Here is a 21256-nt window from a genome sequence, read left to right as displayed (position 1 = left end):
TGTCCCCATGAAAGGGAGAAGTAGCTTTTGTTCTCAGAACCCAGCACTGTCGTGATTGAGGCCACATGTGCCTTTATGGTCCCTAATCAGTGCGATGCTGATTCCTATTTCATTCCTCTCAACCACTGTTATTCCAGCTTTATGCTATTGTAAATTTGCTTGTTCTCATCAAGTTACACTGGAGTGACTGTGACACGTCAGGCTCTAGGTATATAGATACCCATGTTCCATCTAATGGGCTTTTGCTGCCTTATGCAAGGTAATATTTTTCTGGGTAGTGTTCACAATAACCGTGCCTCTGGCACTTGAGCTGGAAGCAAAGCTACAGTACTTTAAAATAGCAGTTTTGTTTTTAAAGAGACGCATGAAAAGGGAGGGCTTTTTGTGCTGAAGATAGTCTACATGTTTTGAACACGTTGCAGAATGGTGAAGGATGACCCATCATTGAGAGAGACAATAAGAGCTCGCATCTCCCAAGTGAAGATCCTGCTGCAATTGCAGAGTTGCTAGAGGAGGCTTTCTGCTGATCAAGGTGTCTGTGCATTTATGCTTTTCAGCTGTAGCTTGTCTTTTGGAACTGTTCATTTTCCTAGACAACACAGTTGTTATTTCCAGTTAACCTCAGCTTTTCTTTTTTAGTTGATCTGGTAATTGATAACCATTTCTTTCTTGTGAATTAATCACTGTTTCATCAGACATTAAGGATGAATTTATAATACTTAAAAATAACAATAGCAAGAGCACTTACCCAGGCTGCAGGAAAGCTGACTTCTAGTCCTTTTTCTCCAGAGGGATCTGAACCATCCTATCTCCAGCTTCCAGGAATGGTCTTAACCACTGCATTTCAGGATTGGGTTTTCATTTTGAAGAGAGAACATTGTGTTTTCTGGACCGCTCTCTGGAACTGCTTTCTCACCCTTGAGGATCATGTCAAGTCCATGAGGCTGCTGATTTATAGGTCGTCCTCGCTGGCTGGCTTGGTGCTTGTTGAGGTTCTTCAAGCACGAGAAGGGGCCTACAACCAGAAGGGGCTTAGTGCTGCTCGAGCCCAGAATATTCTGTACTGCCTGCTTGGGAAACTGGTCCAGATGTACTTTCTGGGTATATTTTGATTCAGAGGCAAGGAGCCAGTGTGTCAGTTGTTTGCTCCACTGAATTTAAAAGCTCAGTTTGTCTGCCAAGGAGTTTTTTCCCAAGTCTTCATAGTACTAACATGAACTAAAATAATGCACTCCACAATTGCTGTTATTAAACCCAGCATGACTGTATTTCAGCCAATGTATTTGTGTTTAAACCAATGAACTAATGATCAAATCCACAACTTCTAATTGCAAGCAGTACATGGTGTTGTAAACATCATGCAGATGGCCGTGCTACTCAGCTAACTTCCAATCTAGAAAAACAAAACAAAAAACTCATTGGTCACTTAACCTTGTATGTGTAAGTCCCAGCCTGACATCACTGACGTGTATTTGTTGACTGGAGGGAGGGTCTAGAATATTCCTCTCTGCACTTTTCCTCCTACTATTTTGATCGTTTGGAATTTGGTGTTGACTACAGAATTCACAGAACTGGATCATGTAATTTTAGGGAAAAAACAGTGCTAGTAGGATCTTTGTTATTTGATACTGATAAAGGCAGAATTTGTCCCGGCTAAAGCTTTTCCTGGTCTGATCCAGCTGGTACAAAAGCATACAGCTAACTGTAGGTAACTGAGTGCTACCAGTAACCACAGGACTGAAAGTTAAGAGATTGGGAATACTCAGGTGGGTTGGGGCCCTCATGAGCTAGTTAGTGCTTTAATGCAACTATTTGGTTGGACATATCCTCCCCTATGGTGCATCTTATTCCAGATATCGTGCAGTGGCACTGCTTCTTTTGCTTTCTTTTTTTATTTTTATTTTTTTTTACCAAAGCAGAGATTTAGGAAAAGAAAAAGCAAGCAGTGGCATGTAGGAGGAGAAATGATGTTTGGAGGGAGCATGGCAGCTCTGGGAGGTGGGCCACACAGGGGTCGGAATTGTTGCAGGAATGCAAGGAAGAAAATATGACACAAGCTGTAATTGTCCTGAAATTGCTCCTCCTGAAATGTGCTTTCAGATCTCGAAAGTCTGTTTCATTTATTCATTATGCAGCACCTCAAACACCAGAACATTGATCTCTGAGTGGGACTTCTGTGATCTGTTGGGATGTAAACAGTGAAAAACAGAGTAAAGAACTACCAGGACAAAATGTGAGATTCTCCATGAGAATGACATCGCAGGAGTCTGAGAACGTTTGACAGTCTGTCATTGTAACCACTGAAACCTTAAAAGTCCAATTAAAACCTCATAAAGAGTAATTTGGTGATGTTTGCATATGTAAAACGAAATGCTTCGTGGCTCAGCTTTATGAGCATGTATGGACTCTAAGAATTCTGAAAACTTTCATGTATTTTTATAAATGTCATGAACTGAAAATTATTTAGCAAATTTTGCCACGTTTTTTTTTCTCCACAGGCTTTCACCATTGCTTACAGCCCAAACCACAAATAAAGCATTAAAATTATTGATGTGAGCTAAGCAGGAGGGCCATTGCCAAAAATAGCAGTGTTCACTCAGGCTCATTCTGTGTAGCTCTGGAAAAATTATTCCCAAGCTACAGCAAAGATCACATTTTTTCCTTTCTTCACTAATAGCAAAAATATTACCTTTCAAGTGGTCTGTTATTCCTGCAGCTGGGGGATAAGCAGGTTGGATGAAGTTTAAGGTAGCTAAATGAGCAGGGCTTGCTGATGCAGCCTCCTGCTAATACGTGAAGTGATTCATGAAGCTCTGCTCTCCTGGTACCTTCCCAGCCCATATTTGTGCCTTCAATATGATGGCAAAATGAGCCTAGCAGGCAAATGAAACCCTGTGTTTGATGTAACTGAGCTCTAGAAGCATTGCTTTTGGTTCTTGCCACTTCAACGAAGGGCATGGGAGAAGTTTTGGTACATGGCTTTGCTCTCAGGGTGTGTTCAGAATGTTCTGCTTCACTGTGACCAAAACAAACCTGTTGAACTTCAGAAAGAAACGTGGAAACTGATTTTTGAAGGGCATTACAACGGCCCACGTGTGAGACTTGTCTTGTGCAGTGTGTCAGCACCCTTTTGGGCAGATTCAGCCCAGCAATGGAAAGGTACTTCATTCCTGGACACGTATCTCATGTGCTGCACTCTCCACAGTCCCTGGTTTGGAAGACCTCATTCCCCTGCATCAGCACACAGAAGTCCCTGACTTCCATGAGGATCCCCCCTGTGCACACAGCACATCACGTACATTGCTGTGTCTTTCAAGGCTCCAGAAGTGAAGTAGTAGTTTTGTGGGGTTCCAACTGCAACCTTGGGAATTGTAGTGAGTTGTTCATGCTCCCAGGCTGTCACTGCCGTTAGGGAAAGCTTACCAGTGCAGCTCTTGGGGGCAGACAGGAGACTTTGAAAGACAGGAATTTACTGAGAAATAGAAGTGTCCCAGTAAAGTGCTGACAAAGAAAGTGAGTGGAGTAATATTTTCTTAAAAGAAACTGGTGATCCCAAGGTATGAAAAGCTGAAGGGAGTGAGGGGCAAAGAATGAACATTGTCCATTGTGCTAAATTTCATTTGATAGATGCAACTTTAATTGCTAAGAAAACTCACTTTTCTACTTCCTCTGATCAGTGAGAGTTCGCTTTTGTGCTAAGCAGTGCTGTTTTCTGTACTGAGATCAAACATGGCACGGAGGTTCAGATCATTTCTTAGCTGATGCTGAGAACAACTATTTCTAATCTTTATAGTGATGTGAAGGGCTAAGTTTCTTTGTGTAAGAATGCAGGGGTTTTGAGGCATTAAAATAGGCTATGTCAGTACAAAGAATGGCCACTATCAGTTTTAAGACCCATCCTTGTGTCTGTGCTTCAGGTATAAAATGATGAGCCAAAATGATACAGAAACCTACAAAGCAGCAGGTGAAGTGTGGGGGTCCGATGGCCGCACAGCGAGAGCAAAAGGAAAGGATGCAGGTGTGGGGCTGGGAAAGAGAAAAGCTTAATGAGCTAAAAGACCACTGGCAATAAAGGTGGGATCTACAGAAAAAGTAAGTGCGGGAGAGATGCGTGCCTCCAAGCCCCCCTGCTAAATAATACAGGAAGAAACGCACGCTCATCGTTGTTGTAGGAGTTTTTCTCACTAGATCAAAAGGACAACATCACAGCAATCTGTTGCTTCTGTAGAAAACACAGCATCCAGGGGAGGAGGAGGAGACACATGTAGGCAGCCAGAAGGCTCTTGAAAAACAACTGAGGAGACAGCATGAAGAAACAGCTTACGGGGTGGTGTCAGAGCAGTCCCAATGCAGTCAGAGAGGAATGAGAAGGCAGCTGAGTGGGTGAGGACAGACACCCTGGTGGATGTTGATTGTGGCTCTGCCTCCATGTGTCCTTCCTTGGTGCACCCACTCTTAGTGCTAGGAATAACCCGTGATGCCATGGAATCAAATTGCTGTTTGTAATGGTAAAACTGCTGCTGAGAAACACAATCTTTGTTTCCTAGTGAATGGTAATGAAACAATACTAATACATGGGATTTATGGGGCCACGTTTATTCTTCTTCATAGCAGTGTTTTCTTCCTCTACAAATGGTTTTGCCTGAGTCATCACAGAATGGAGACCCCATGCACTGCCTGCAGGGCTCACTTACCTTCCTTAAGCTTTAGTAATACCTGGCCATGAGATCAAGGACTCAGACACCAAGCATCCTCCGTATTAAATAATCACTGCAGGAGCTGATGCTAATATAGAGTTACGTCCAAGTGTTAATAACTTTCACCCTTGACAACCCAGTAGACTTTCAGCATTTGTCAGCTTCCTGTTGTGAAGATTATCCTCAAGGACCGTGGAGAAAAATAAATCTGGAGTCTGCTAAATTGCATATTGCAGAGAAGACATCGATCTTAAAATGTAAATGACTTCCAGAAAGTAGAATAACTCCAGTCTTGTTTAATTCTCGATACATCCATCAAAAAACAACAACAACAACAAAAAAACCAACCTTTGTCTGTTCAAGCTCACATGAAAGTATATTTTCCCATGAAGAAACCAGAGAGGATAAAAAATCTCTTTTTTTTTTATTGGATAAAAAAGAGATATTTTTACTTCCTTATTTTTCTGTTCGAGAGTTTGTAGGGAGAGGAGAGAATTGTTCAGAATCAGCAGTACTGTGCTGCCTTAGAGCAAGTACTCAGATGTCTGCAAAACTAGCACATTATGAAAAGCAGACAGAGAGGTCAGGCCAACTTCCACACCCCAGGTTTGCTGTTAGATTAATTCTCTCTTGACTTGTATACTTGACACTTTCCTTATGACTGCCGTGGTACTGAGGATGGCTCTGCAGCTCCAGGTGTCTGCATGCTGTGCTGCTTGTAGAGTCCTGTTTCAGAGAGCAATCTTTGTCAAAACTCAAGGAACAGCTGCACGAAGGCATAATGAAATGTCAAAGGAGAATGAAGAAATGTACTTTTATTTTAGTGCTGGATTTCCTTGCCTGTGCTCTCCCTAAGTTAACAGGACCTGAACCTGGGGGTTTGCTATAGGCATATTTAAGGTGAGAAAAAGAAACCCAGGGGAAAAAAAAAAAAAAAAGCTAAATCTATACGTGTGTTTTCTTTTAGCAGCAAGCACCTGTCTGGGGTAATACTTCACTGCATGCATTCATGAGAAGCAGGAAGGCTGCTCTGTTTAATTCGACTTCATTAGTGGCAGAGCAACTTTTCAAAATGAGCACAAAGTCTATTTATTTATTTATTTATTTATTTATTGCCAGCTCCAACCAGATACAATTACTAACCTGGTAGATTCAGTGTAACCTTTAAGGCTTTCATTCACAGCAGCAAATGCTACTGTGTCCCAACTCCTGCCTTCACTGAGTTGTATTGGAAGCACCTCCATTATGTGATGTCTGATGGGCCATGGAAAAGGTCATCTTCCAAAGAACATGATAACAAGGGCGGAACAGTGCTGCTTGGTTTTTCATCTGTTGGGAAAGAAAGAGCTTTGCAGAGAAGATTAATAGTAAACAGTGTTAATCTAAATATATCTCACACACAAAATACCACATTCCTTCAGGCTTGTCTTCTCTGGGGGTGCTGCTGGCATTAACCATTTCGCTGTGGGGATAGCGAGGACGTGCTCCTCCTGCTTGGCCTGGAGCTGAAAATGAGGAATGGCTGTGCTGCTGTTCTGAGGCCTCAGCAGTACCATGAGGGCTCGCACTGCTTTCAGCTGTTGAGTTCAGGGCTTCCAGGTTGGGATCTAGTTCAAGGGCAGAGAAGTGAACAGGAACATATGCAGTGACTTCATGGTGCTTTGAGCAAATTCTTCACGCCGCTGCAAAAGAGAAGCATCAGACCTGGGCCTTACGGATGGGTTAGTCCTTCATTATAGCCCGTATCTGCCTCCTTGTATTTTTAATTATTTTCATAGGTCAGATCAAATATAAGTTGGAGCCAGCCCATTTTTAAAGTCTTTGCTGAACTCAGTATAGCAGAGCATCTGGCAGGACAATTTCATTTCTGACTCCCGCTGTTAATGGCATGGCTTTGGGCCTTTGGGTAGGCAGGCTATCCTTATCGCCTTGGCAGGCTTCCAGTTCCAAATAATAATCCATTAATGTCTGCCCTGCTGGCATTCTTGCCAAATACAGGGGATATCTTTTAAATAAACACTGGCAGTTCCCAGTCGGAGGAAAGAGAAAGGGAGTAGAGGAAAAACAATCCTTGACATTTCAGTGACTTTGCAGGGCTAGCTGACACCTGGTACCACCCTTATCTGCGAGTGTTTATGCAGAGCTGCAAAACACAGCTTCTCCTGTTGGCTCCTTTGCTGTCTTTAAATAGAACTGGAAAGACTTATAATGATAGGAGCAACTTTCTTGGACAGGCACTCTTTTCTTTGCCTTCTTTTCCAGGCTAGGGAGACCCTGTGTTAATATTAACATCTGTGTTCCTGTTTTCCTCTGAATTTCAGCAGCCACAGTGTTGCAGCCTTGTTTATCTCATGTATTTTTCTTCTCTAGTGGATTAGATGAAGTACAGCTTTACTATCCCCGGGGTATTTTTCCACCCAACTTTCTATCACTTCAGCCACCAAAGCCAACAGCCACACTGATCTGCTGGGAATCAGAGCCAGCCGGGCTCGCCCCATTCTTGGTGTTTCTTGGGAAGTCCCATTTCTGTTTGTTTCCACCGTTTTGCTTTCTTTCTGTGCAGCTGAACTCTCATGATAGCTTGAGGTTTATTTTTCCAGCTGTTACGTTGTGCTTAATAGCAATAAAATTACTTGTTTGGATATTGCACTGTATCAATAAATGAGCTGTCTAGATTTCATGTCTGCAGTCCAGTTAAGATGTGGAGTAGATGTGGAGTAGGATTCGTTCTTTCAGAATGTGACTGGGAGACTGTAAGGTATTTATTGTTCAAAAAACAACATGGGGTCAAACCTAGAGTTTGCAGAATGTGTCTTTGAATGGATCCTCATTTGGGGGCATTGAGCTTTGATGTCTCCATATTTCCCTTTCTGAAGCGGGGCAGCATTTAAATATGTGAGTGCATTTTCAATGAAGATAACTTAATCACCAGCATTGGGAGCTTGTGTGTGTCCTAATTAAGATGGAACCAATCTGAATGTCCCCAAACCAATCTTTGCTTTATTTATTGTTCAGTTTATTCCTCCACCCCTGCCCAGACTGTATATGGTAAACCTTCTGCTATTTCCTGCACAGTTATTTAATGCTGGAGCCAAGCTACTTGCAGTTCCTGAAGCAGAACCAAGCAAAGCAAATGTGGTTAGAATGGTTTTAACTGGAAACATTCCCAAAAGATAGCAGAACTTATCCCAAGAGCATACTAGTCCATCTACAGTGGAAACAAAACATCTTTACCTCTTCACTCTGTAGTCTGACACTTAAAGACCTTTCCTAACAGTCTGTACCTAGAAAGAATTATGAAGAAATGTTCAGACCGTCTGCTGCTGGCTCTTCTGGAAGCAAACTAAAATTGAAAATACTGTTAAGCATCTTTACAGTGGAAGTTATCCCCCTTAGCTGTCAAAATATTGCAGCAGAAGTTTAAAACGGGGACAAGGAAAGATGTGTGTAATACTGGGAGAGTGCTTAAAATAGGCAGATGCATATTAAATAAATACAGGTCCCTAAAGTGGATTAAGGTGACACATCTATTGCTTTTACTGTTTTATTAGTCTCTCCAAACCCTCACTGCTGGAACATGTAATGTCTCTAATTTTGCTGGCAAAGAAGATCCTAAATGCAAGTGTGCTCAGGTAGGGAGAAAAGAGGCAGCTGCAGCTGCTGTGTGGGCTAATAAAACACTTTGGCAGCCGTATTTACTAGGGAGGAATGCTCCTTGGTAGCATCCATTTGAGTCCAAATCTGGAGCTGTTAATTGACTTCAGGTCAGTCTATCAGAGTCCTCTCCTGTGAGGGAAGCAGTGCTGTTAGCCCCGTAAGTGTGAGGGTGAGCATGCACAGCACTGCTGCTTTTAGTGTGGAGCTGTTGGTTTGTACCGTGTGAGGTCTGTATTCTACTTTCCTGAAAGTAATCCTCCTAAAAAAAGCACTGCAGAATGCTCCAGTGGACCACTGCAAAGCTACTGCTGGCACCCGTGTCCCTTGGATGATAAGGCATGAGTGGCAAAAAGAAGATATGGCATCGTTTGATGAAGAAACATCTGGATTTACCCGCTAGTAATCTGCCAACCTGGTCTTCAGTTTCAAGCCAATGAGCAAGACAGAGGTGTTGATAAAAAACACAACAACACCCCTGTGTTGTGAAAGTAGGAAACTGAATGCAGAGCTGTGCCGAGGCCCGGTTTGTGTCTCCCACTGTGGTGCCTTCCTGTCTACCCAGGGGCTGATGGCAGTGAGGTGAAATGCTAATTAAACACTGGGGAATCCACACAGGAATTAGTCTCGAGGAACAAAGTCAGTGACAAATGTGGCTTCTGCAACTCTTCTGCTCACAGAGTTAATTGTTTAAATAGAGAATGCAGTACCAGAGACACTTCGCTTCAGGCTTTGCTCATTTAGAGACCAAAGTATTTTCTAACCCAGATTTCAAGAACAACAGTGTGTAACTGTGCTGGAACAAATGCTATTTTTAAGTTTCCTGTGGTTTTAGAAATTTTCAGATTTCTCTGTCTGAAGGATTGAGGGATCCAGAAAACGAGTTCTGAGTTTTTGCTATAAGCACTGACTGAAAACATAAATGAATCGTCACCGATTTTCTGGATTGCAGTTGGTGAAAGAAGCTTAAAGACTGCAGCTCTGCTAATGTCACTCCAGAGCAGCTCCAGCAACTTCAGGCTTTCATTAAACATTATTTAACTTACTTCAGGAAAATCCCACTGCTACGACAAAACAAGTTTTTCCACTCTTACAAGTCGTGACCCATACGGAAGCAGCCCACGCCGATAACCTGTTGCATAACTGATACCAGGTCGTTGTTCAGCGAGCGAAGCTCTGCACCTGCTGACCTACCCGCCCTGAGCAACGTGAGCTGCCACATCCTCTGCCTTTCAGTGCTTGTGCATCGTTTTCAGTGCAAGCAGAGGCAGTTCACGCGCAGATATCTGTTTATTTGTCAGTGTCCCACTGTATGTGGCAAGACACTGCCCATCTTCCCCATAACCTTAACATCACAGAATCGTTTGAGTCAGAAGGGGCATTCAGAGGCCATCTATTTCAACTCCTCTGCAATGAAGAGGGACAACTACAGCTCAGTCAGGCACTTGGAGCCTGGTCCAACCTCACCTTGAGTGCCACTTTGTAGTTTTCAATATGGAGCCCAGCTGGTGCTCACTGGTAGGGCTGCATCTGTGTGCGTTATCAGAGCTGGTATAACAGGTACTGAGGCTGCACAGTAAAGATACTTTCCATTTTCATTATTATAACTGTGTGTGTGTTATTCCTGGATTTGACACAGACCCTCTGACACAGCCAGCAGTGCCTACGAGCACGTCTTCTTTGACTCTGCTGCAAATGTGTTCACAAGCTCCATAAATATCAATAGTTATGATTAAATGTAAAAGTCACTCACTGCCAGTACTTCTGTATTGGCATTAAGGGAAAAGAGATCACAGAAGAGGTAAGAGTTTTGTTTTTGCTGACTGAAACATCACAGCAGCAGAAACGATGACACTTACAGTAAAGTCACGGTCTCCCGAAGAATGTAATTCTATCATTGCCTGGAAACTTAGCACTTATGCAGGGATATTTTTCACTCTTGAGGAATATTAAAGCGTCTCAGTGAACGAATATTACTCTGTACATCCAGGAGATCATAGGGCTTATGAATACTTGATGACCTGAAGAATTCTTTCCAGTGATGCCACTCGCACAGGCCGTCCCTAACAAGAAAACAGAATGAAGTGGCACCAGGTATGTCCTTCAAAACCATGTGTCACTGTGTGCCCTCTGCCTCTGGGAGTGGCAGGCTTCAGTGGGGCTGTGATGGGAGGCTGCTGCTCACTCTTCTGTAGAGCAGTATATGTACGTACGGTGCCCTTGTGTGAGAAACATCACGTTTTGTGCCATACAGTGCACTGATCCTAGAGACAGACTTTACAAATATGATATGAGAATGGCACACAAATGAGCAGCTGCACGGCTTATAAAATTCTGGTGTGACTTTACCCTGGAAGATGACACATCTGGCATCTGGCTTTTTTACTTTTTGTTCCTAACCCGAAGTTCTTTCTCCAAGGGAAAAAAATAAAAGTCAAATTGCCCTAAATTATATGGTTTTGGTATTAGCAGCGTAGGTCCATCTATGAAAGTGCAGAAAGTATCACATATACAACCAGCAAATTGAGTTGTTGGCCTAAACAAAACCGGAAAGTTTTAAGAACAACCACTGCATAATGTCAGCTTGCCCCAGTGTCTGCTTTTGGAAGCCTCGTGCTTTTCTTTGAGAGTTATTATGCCAACACAGAGAAAACTACATGGAAACTAAGAAAGCTATCATTTTCCCTCTTCCCCCCTCCCCTTTCTTTTCCTGTTGGGAGTGTTTCTGTTTGCCTGGACAAAGCTTACCCATTCCAGTACCTAACTGCTAGTCAGGATTGCTTGCCAGCTTGGGAAGTTGCTGTGCAGGTTGCCTTAAAATAGCTCGAGTCTGAATGCAGAGCACCTGCTAGTTGACTGGGAGACAATAAAATTCAGGGCAAAGGCTTCCTAAACACAAAGGCTTACTTGTGGAAAAAGACTTTATTGATCTTGGATGAAGTTGTAACCACCATTTGATGACTTTAGTGAGGCATTGTATGGTGTACTAAGTCTGTACATGTGTTTCTGTGTGTGAAAAAAACACCACCTGAGCTAAACAGAAGAGAACAGAACTAAACCAAGTTTCCTCCTAACAGTCTTTCTTCAGATGTATTTTATGGAGCACTTCTGAAAGGACTTTTTGTGTAAGTCCATTGGAAGTTTGTTCCAAGGCTGTGATCAGAAGTGCCAGAGCCTGTGGTCACGGCTCGGTTTGCAGCTGGGAGCTCCCAGCTTCCCAGTTCAGACACTGGTCTGTCCCTACAACGGTCGTTTGCCTTGCTGGGAGGTGGAGGGGCATGAAAAAGATGGTTTTAGTGAAAAATATTCTTCACTTCTTCAGTCCCTGTTCATTCAGCTGCTACCATGCACAGCTGTACCTTTAGCTTTGCACTGTGCCTTCTGTCTGCTGGACTCTTCAAGGCATTTATCCCTTCTCTTGGAGCCAGTTGTGTGTTCTGACTCATTCAGTATCGTGTTTGTGGTTTGTTTTATGGGGTGAAGCGACTGGGATAACCTTGTGAAGATCAAACCAGAGTACTTTTATGTGACATACAGTTGCAGTGTTAATTTTCAAATACTTTTGGTAATAATGCTGGCATTCATTCATTCTTTATGGAAGCGTGCTTGTTTTGAAAGGTGGACAGCAACAAGCTTTCATGATAACTTAGTGGATCTGCTAATTAACCTGTTCATTCTCAGAGATTTAGTTTAAAGGGGGCAGCTCTAAGCTGCCAGGATTCATCAAGCTGTTCCCTGGAAGGCATCAGTTTAATCCAGACCCCACCGGAGTCTCTGAGCATCTTTTTGTTTTGCTGACTTGGTTTCCAGTAAGGGATTGAGTTATGAAACACTTGGACACCTCTCAGTCAGGCTGACTGGTATCTGGAGGATCTCCTTGCTCCTTTCTTTTTGTGGTTCAGCTGCAGTCTGTGGGAATGATTTTGACTTTCTTAGCAGGATTTGCTACTCATTGCAAAGCTTGGCAAAATTTTCACACACTTTCAGGATAGACAATGTAGTGAACGAATGCAAAATTTTGAACAGCATTGCCCAAAATGTTGACGGGGAGCAAAGCTGCACCATTGTCAGCTGTGTTTTGAATACCTGCAGGATCTTTTCAAGAGCCACTGCGTCCTTTCCCAGCATCTCTGGGGGGACTTTGCTTAGGCTGGAGTGGAGCCTGCTCAGCACTGAGTGGGATCTGCCACCAGACAGGGCCACCTGCTCCATCCACGCATGCAGGAGCTGGCCAGTAGCCAGCAGTTACTTCTTACCATCCGGGTTACTTACCTTTTTTTAGGCATTTCATCCAGAAATGAGTTATTTCTTACCATCATGCAAGGCATCACCTGTGGACTTTTGATGAGTTTAGGATTTACCACCCCATCACACACATACAATGCCTTTTACCCCAACCAGGTGCCTGAACAAACAAAATCCATGTGTTTAGATGTAAGGCACCCAGGCTGAGGTTGAGGGAAAGCCATGTGGTACACTGATCATATGCAGCAAACTGATGTTTTGCTTCAGTTTTTGTTGAAAACCTGATGGTTAGTGCAGGCTGGATTCTGAGACATTCGGTTTGGAGCAGAACAGGCAGAACTGACAAACTGGATGACTGCCCAGTGTGCTACATAAAAGGCAGAGAGAGCCTTTGGTGTCATTCAAGAGCTTGACTGTTTTTTTTCGGTAGGTATTTTTCCAGCTCACAACAGGCCATTGACACTAGAAAGTGCAGCAGCAGCAACCTCAGCAGTGGAACTGCCCATGTTACAATCAGAGGGAGATAAAGTGAAGTATTTGTTGGAGTGGCAGTACCAGGAAATGGCTGAGACATCACATGACAGAGGATGTGCTCCGTGCAGCAGAGGGATGTATTTACTTACAGGCTAGACTTCTACCAGACTTGACCAAAGGCGCTTTTGGCTATAGTTATTTCACTTACCTGACCCTCTCGCAGTAGGAAGTGATTATATAGATATTAAATACCTACCCAACTCTTGGCAGCAGGCAGACTCTTTGCCAAAATGGTCAGAATGTAAAACATCGTACCTTCCTTGTGGAAACAGTCATTCCTAAGGCAGAAGAAGCTGCTGCTGTTCCAGTAAACTGCTCCACTTCTTGGCTGTGGAGAAACCCTCTCAGATTCACCGCCTGGAACTCAAATCATACATGAAGAATAAGCCTGGAACTTTTCTAAGGTACAAATCACATCTGCCCCCAATGATAAAAGCTCCCAGCCCCCCCTGGCAGGCAGGGAAGTCTCCTGGGATGGAGGATCCTGGCAGGAGCTTCACACAGCCATTCATTGAGGTGCTAAATAGAGACTCCAAGAGAATTTTTCCTGGACTTTTTTCTTTCCTTGGGATGATGGCTGCAGCTTAGTTAGCACGCATTACATGCTTCGTGGTGATGAGTTGTTGTTAATGAGTGAATGGGTTTCAAATTTTAAGCAAAATGCCTCAGACACTGTGTGTAATTCATCATTTTTAACAATCATGTTGCTATTATTGAAATTCTGAACTCTAAATTCTCTGGTACAAATAGATGAGATTTCACCAGAATCTGCGACCTGTACTTCTCACCGAAAAAAGATTCTGATCTTGCTTACATCAGAATGTGACTGGAGGAGGCCCATGCAAAACCAGCAGATTTATGCTACTGCAGCTAAGAACAGAATCTGGTCCAGGAGCTGTGTCGGGAGTCAAGTCTACACCGATGACAGTTTAATTCTGCTCATGTTTTTGGTGTATGTGAGACTTGAGATGCTGGGATGGGCTGAAACAGTTCATTTAGAAGAAAATGGAGAGAAAATTTCCTTTTCTTCACTGGTCACTTTGCAGAGTTCAGGGAGTAATGTTGCGTTTCGTGCCGAAGCAGTGACTGTTTGCTGAAGCAGACCTGATCTTTCCCTGTGCGTGGGGCTCATGCTTTGCTGCTGACTTCCCTGCACACCACATGCTCACTGCCTGGTTTAGATGGGCTTAGCAGAGAACACAGATAAGTTAGGAAGGATTTATGCTCCTGTTCTCCTGGATCATCAATCACACGTGTGGAGCGTTAAGGACAATATGTCGCACTGGGGTCAGCAGAGGAGTTTAATGTACTAAGGCAAAGATCCATAAGGGACACAGGTTCCCAGCTCTGAGGCTGGGATTCAGAACCTTAATTAGGATGCCACTTTGCACGCTGAGCTGGGGGAATTCGGTGTCTAGGAATGGGACTCACGTGAACCAATACTCTGAGCAGGGGGATCGAGTTAGCGAGCTGGAAAAATGCTGAAGAAAAGAATAAATGGCTGCACTTCAATAGGCACCGAAGCCCTTTTCTTGGATCTGACCCTGAAGCCAAAGTTTCACTAATATGTACCAGTCAGCCTGTGCTTACAACTCCACTGAGCTTCCTTAGGGAAATAAATCAAATTAAACTTATTTTCATTTGACCCTGTTATTAAAGTAAAAAGCTGAGCACCAAAGTGTACTGGAGGCCCAGTGTTATACTGGGGCCACACTTCCCTTGTTTCTATTCCATTTATGAATGCCCTTCATCAACTAATCGCCGTTTGGCACAGTATTAAATTTAATCACTGAGCTCCAAAACGTTGTAATGTGTCTACCTACTCCACGGTTCCATTTGGATGGAAATTTTCTATCTCGTTTAAAGACTATTAAAGCCCTGTCTTTCTTGTGCAGAACAAAAGGGCGTTGTTTACTTTGTTTTGCATTATTTTCCTATTCAACAAAAGATGATTATTCTGTCTCCTCAGTGCAGAGATCTTGTGAACATGCAGACCTCCTCTCTACTTGCTTTTCTTTCCCTGGGTGACTACAAAATAGAGAAATTTCCTTCATGCAGAAACTTGTGGTTGAAATGCTCAAAAGCAAATGTTATTTATCCAAACCTTCAAGGTTTTCCTAATGAAGCTATTAATTAAAAAGTTACTGTGAGCGAGGTATAATTGAACAAGCAAACAGTGTTACAAGGCAGAGCAGCAGTTGTGATGAGAATAATGCACATTTATGATTAAGAATGAATCTTTCACGATATAAAAGCATTTGTTTCAGTCAAAACCTTTTGTCCTCAGAAGAGAAATGCATCAACCCCACAAACATGTGTTTGGTCCCCATTGTTGCCATCGTGTTATAACCTATGCAGAACAGCTGTTCTGATCCTTAGGACCGGGCAGGCTGTAGGCAGGAGAACAGGATGCTTGCTTTTTGAGATCTAGCAGCCCATTCACTGTGGGTTCATTTTCTAAAGGCCCATTTTCTGCGTGATGCAAGGTAGAGATTATGACTCACTCTGCATAGGTTAAGGTTTTAAAAATCAACCTATATTCATCTTCCTAGCACCTACACAGCTGCATGATGTATTTATTATCTCTTGGGTCCCATTAACCCTTTCAGAGGCTTAAGAATGATCCTGAACACAACCCTGATGTTCTGATCAAGTGAATTTGATTTGCTTCTCTTGTATCAGTGGTGAACTAGTGATCAGTGCAGATTTTATGTTCTCTGGTCATGGAGCAGCTCATCAGACTGGTTTTGGACTTCTCCTCCTTTTCTAACAGCGCTCATAAAAAGAACATGTTGTTTGCTGTGGGTGTTTACTGATACATGACACTGTATTTTCCAGGTCTCATCCAGATGAACCAGATATCCTTCAATCTCTGAGTCCTCTAATGGTCTTGCAATAACACTGTAAGTAATCATTGTTAATTATAAACAGCTTTTCTAGCAGAAGTTTGGTGCCAGTCCAGCACCTTCTATTAGCTGAAGGATTTCCTTGTATTTCCCACTTGTATTGCAATCTACTTTTTATGGTAGATTTAAGGTTATGGGAGCAGTTTTGTCGTGCCTGAAAGGCCTTTAAGAGGACAGAACCACCTCTTCACCCTCTCCACCCATCTCCTGACCCATCATCCCTCCTTTCAAAGAGAGAACATCAGGAAGTTTGGAGATTCAGATGTGGTTCCTAAACCTGTGTTAATAAGGAAGGTCTATTACACTGCTGGAAATGATGTGCAACCACTTGTTCCTGTATTTCAGCTCTCCTTCCTCTCAGGAAACTCAGACTTCAAGGGAAGGAAGTCCCCAAGTGATCCTGATCCATATCATTAGAAAAAAATGGTAGTTGCTTAAGAAAAGGGTGGTTGCCTTACACGCATGGCTTCATTTCTCCACCTATCCCTCTGCTGTGCACACTGCAAATAATGAGAGCTGTTATAGGACTGAGTTATAGGATGTACACTGGGAAATGAAGCTTCTCTTTTTTTAACCCCTCGTCTGTAGTCCTAACTCAGCAGAATTTTCCTTCCCTGGTAATATGGCTGGAGTAGTGGAGGGACTGTACTTTCTCTTAGTACTGTGGGTAAATGGATACTGCAGAAACCTTTTATGTTGAATCAAACACTAAAATTAATTTACTTCCTCTCTGCTCATAAATACTACATGTCTGCTTTCTGCAAGCCGCAGTATGTCAACATGCTTGCAGAGAATCCTACGGAAAGTAAGTGGCAAAACTGCATGTGAGATTATTTACAGCAAATTAACGTGTAAAATGAACATAGGCCAGGTACTTGTCTGTGTCTTTACTCAGGGCACACATATTATCCCGTGAAATTTATGACTGGTCACTTCTAAACCAAAAATGGATGCTGCAGAACACAAGTAGGGAACAGACTGGAAACAAGTATAAAAATACATATGCTGTTTTTCAGCTCTTAATAAAACTTACTGAATACTGATGAATAATAGATGCATTTAAAGGAAATTACGATCTGCTACTGTTTAATCCTTGGAAGAAAAAAGCAAATTTGCTTATGAATTCTCTGTAATGGTTTATACTTTAAGGCAGAACAATGGATGCTTGATACAAAACTCACTGGAATCAATAAAAAGACCCCATTTTATGCCCCAAATTTGTAGCCTGCACAGAAGTCTGTTATGGCAGCTGCCACCTTTACTAGCTCACCAGGGTTCAGACCAGGTTCCTCCAAGGCTGCAGCAGTAACAGCTCTTAAGTCTGGCTGAAACAGCCCAGTATTCCCTGGGGACCCGGCACAGAGGTGGACCTGTAACACACTCACCTGTGTGTTACATCAGTAAGTCTAGTATGTGCCGTTCCAGTTGTAGCTCTTGTAAATTAAACAGAGAAAATAAGCTGCTCTTTCGCTTCTTGCCACTGCTGAAATACGATCCAAGGCTCAGGTAGATTCCAGCTGTGATCTCGCTCCGTGGTTATGAACATACATTTATGTTCTCAAGACATTATAGCTCCTTCTACACAGGCAAAAATTGTAAAAACAAAATGAACAACGTTCCCTGTGTACAGTAGAGTTATTTAAAGCACCTGAGGGTTTGAACATAAGCAGACACTGTGTTCGCATACAATGTAAGCAGGACTTCTGGGTTTTGGCATTTAAAATGACAATTAAAAGTATAGCAGGCATGTTTCAGCAACTTTATGGGATGCCATAAACATCCAGAAAAGGATTCCAGACAGAAGTAAAGATTCACAGAACAGATTCTTTTCTTCTTTTCGTTTCCTACCTCGGGTTTTAGTACGGCGTGTTGTGATACACCACAAAACTAGTGAAACAAAAGCAGAGGGCGGAAGGTGTCTGGCTCACTGCAATCTGTTATAAGAGGGAAAATGGGTTTTTGAGAGAGTCAGAGTTTATGACTCAAATGGTTCTGTTCAGGTAATGATTTTGCCTTCCTGCTCTTTTAAAAATCTTGAATAATAAAAGCCCCATACAAGTCTAAAAGATGGAAAACACTTTCCCTCCACAACACAGAGGTGGACACAATAGACTCAGAATCTGTCCCTGGCACAGTTTTACATAGCATGACACAGCCTGAATTTAAGTTCTTGGAGATATCTGCCGCGGGAGCGATGCTGCTGCCCCGTCAATCAGCTCTTCCCACTGCAGCCTCCTGACAGAGTGCCATGGCTCACAAACTTCTGGAGTCTGTTGTGTACCTTCAAGCCTCATGGTGTTTACACTTATGTAGGGCACCTCCTGTTGTGACTCTTTTATAGGCATTAAGCTCAAGTGAGAAGAAGAACCTGAATCTCGAATTAAGGATTTAATTACAAGGTTCTTTTGCCTCAGTAATTTTTTTTTCCTGCCACCTGTAAACCTTTGACAGTGAGAATAGGGAGCTGAAGGTGAAGGCTGCTTTGGTTCTTTGTACCTGAATACTCCATCCTTTGGAAAAATGCTTTGAAATGAGACATTAAGTGAAATTTCCTCCAACATGCTCAGCTCTTTCCTGGTTTTAAGAAGGCAGACCAATTACAGTATGTTTTTGGATACTCTTTATCTCATTTCAGCCATGTCTTTTGTCCTGCACATGGACTGAAGCCCCATAGCCATTGAGAGAACCACCTCCTGACGCTCAGCCAAAGCAAATCTCTCCCCAGCTTCCCTGGGTTTCACTCAGTTCTCTCTCTCCACAGGAATCAACCATGTGTAGCTCCTCTAAAAAAGGATTTTTTGGTGTCCATGAGCAATTTATCTTCTTCATATGTACAGAGGAACAGTTTGTCTCTTCTTTCTTGTCAGTGGGCACCCGGTGCTGGGATTGTTTTCCAGGAGTCAGGGATAAGTGCACATGGTGTTCCTGACAGCCCAGGGGGAAGTAACATGCTCATTGGTGATCCAGTATCCCAGTCAGGGCAGGAAGAAAAGGAAACATCCGCTTTATGCACACAGATCAACTCGCAGTGATTGGGAAAGATATCTGCCAGAAAGGAGGGAGATACAGAGTATCTTAGGTTACATTCATTTCCTGTGGCAGTGCATTTGCTTTGTTTTAGTTTTCCTTTTGCCTTCCCCTTACTATGGCTCAGGACTGCATATGTAGCATTTGTTTTCCCCCCTGTACGTATTTCCTTTAGTGAGGCAATAATTTCACAATCTGAGGAATCCAGAGGCAATCCCTTTTTACCTCTCCACCTTGCTAGTTGTAACCTCTTGCTCCTAACCCTGCCCAGGTTGCAGTGCCGTGCTGTGAAACAAAGTCCAAAGGTGCTTTTTTTTCCCAGCAGGTTTGTTTTTCACCTCACATTCCTTCCCTTCTCCTTGGGATCTTTCTCAGTGTAGCCCCAGCAGCAGTTTTGCCCCAGCTGGGGCATCGAGCACATTCCCCAGTGCCCCTGCTGAAATCCTCACCTCCTGGAAACATGATCTTGGGATGGAGCTCACCCCTCATATTGGTTCTCAGCACAGAATGAAGTTCAGGCCCATTGAAGAGCTGTTGCAGGGGCTTCTGTGGGCATGAAATAGGGTGTAATGTTAACACATCCTCCATGCAGGGTAATTTGGGTGTTAATTGTAGTGAAACTGCTGTGGTGGATAGTCTTTCTAGCTATGAGTGATCTTATATGCTTACTTGTTGCAATAGCAGCTATGTGACTTTTTCATTTATACAATCAACTTGAAACTTTCTTGATGAAATAAGGTTTGTAATAGCTGTTGTCAAAAAATCATAATAGGAAAGGCAGTTGCAGTATGTCTCCATAATACTGTCTTGAACTCCTATACCTTGCTTAGCATTGCAGATATCTTCTGCTGTGGTGGAGAAGTGGAGCTAATCTGAATGTGGAACAGATTTGAGTAAGCCCTTTCACCTGTGCAGCAGGGCAGAATCACTCCTTGCCTTTCATTTGCTCATGCTTTGCCTAAGCTAGTCACAACCAACAAAATTTCAGCTGTTTGGGCAAGTGTACCACAAGCCAGTGCACCTCAGTCTTAGCACATTTATCTCACTGTTCAAGACAACTCCTCACACTCCTTGACATTTAATCCTATGGGTATTTGTAGGCTGTTATGTCTGCCCTTATTGTTGTTTAACCTAGCAATAAGCATTTAGCTCTGTCCTCATAAATCATTTCCCTTCAGCTCCCTGGCTAGAGTGACTGCATGTGCTCCTAAGTATGAAAAAGCCAGGCACAGCCTACCCTTTAAATGACTACACCCACAGGATTTTATTGGTGGCACAAAATCAATGCTCAAGCCATGATTTCATTCCTGGTTGACTGTGTGATCTTTTGCTGGTTACACTGACCTAAGGATCTATATCAGCACTTCTCCAGATTTTTTTCCTGTGTCCTCCTACACTATGGGTTTGCTCCACCTTTCCTCCAACTTTAAGCTCCAACAGGAGCTTGGGGCCCCTGCCCCTTCTGCTGCTGGAAGCAGCCTCTGCTTCCTCTTCCTTTGTTCCTCTCTGAAGCACTTCTGTACAGCCAGAAGTTGGATCCTACAGGGAAGCTGGAAAGCAGGCTCTCAGTGCACCACCTGGGCTCAGCATCTGGTCTGTGCAGAGGAGCAGGGAAAGGAGAAGTCACGAGCTGGATACAAACCTCTGCTGAGATCTGTTTCAGGAACTGGTGGGTGCTGAGCTTGGCCACGTGCTCACCAGCAAGCTGGGAGTACATGGGAAATCCTTACATTTTTGTCCTTTCTATTCAGAATCTCAGTGCTGGAGCTTGATGTGCCCCACTTTTGGGCACTTCTCTGCACTTTAGGAGTGGGTTCTCTGAACCACATGCATATGAGTTTCAGGAGCTTGGTGGTGAAGCCAGATTATGACATAGATTAAGGAGTTTTTGAAGGTGTCATTGCTACAGAATATCGCCTGGATTAGGCATCATTCAGGAGAACCCTGAAAAATGCAAGAAAAATCTCTTTGTGAGCAGACTTGCCAATAGCTGCCTACTGCAAACTTCTACTTTGTTTGGATTTTTCAATTGTGGTCACAACCACAGATACAAGAAGGACCAGAGAGATCTTTCATCTAGCATATGATATCATCCCATCAATACAGGGTATCCTACCATCACGTTTCAAGTAAGAGTGTTCACTTCCTAACTGGTAGAAGTTTGGAAGTTGCAAAAAGATACTGCAGGCAATA

The 21256-nt window shown here is 43.1% G+C and overlaps 1 protein-coding gene across 8 annotated transcripts in view; it reads left to right on the top strand.

The window, feature by feature from the left end:
* The window catches only part of FGGY (FGGY carbohydrate kinase domain containing), a 276235-nt gene that overhangs the window by 59222 nt on the left and 195757 nt on the right, over positions 1 to 21256 (top strand). For all 8 annotated transcript variants that reach the window (XM_065738156.1, XM_065738206.1, XM_065738165.1 and 5 more), the window contains one exon: positions 15969 to 16033. The gene's annotated coding sequence lies outside the window, so the exon portion shown is untranslated. The remainder of the gene's footprint in view (positions 1 to 15968; positions 16034 to 21256) is intronic.

The sequence above is a fragment of the Cyrtonyx montezumae genome, unplaced genomic scaffold, assembly GCF_038088225.1.
Source record: "Cyrtonyx montezumae isolate F1298 unplaced genomic scaffold, pur_monq_1.0 scaffold_1, whole genome shotgun sequence".
NCBI lineage: Eukaryota > Metazoa > Chordata > Aves > Galliformes > Odontophoridae > Cyrtonyx > Cyrtonyx montezumae.
Note: the sequence above shows the minus strand (reverse complement) of the source record. Positions and strands in the feature narration are given on the sequence as shown.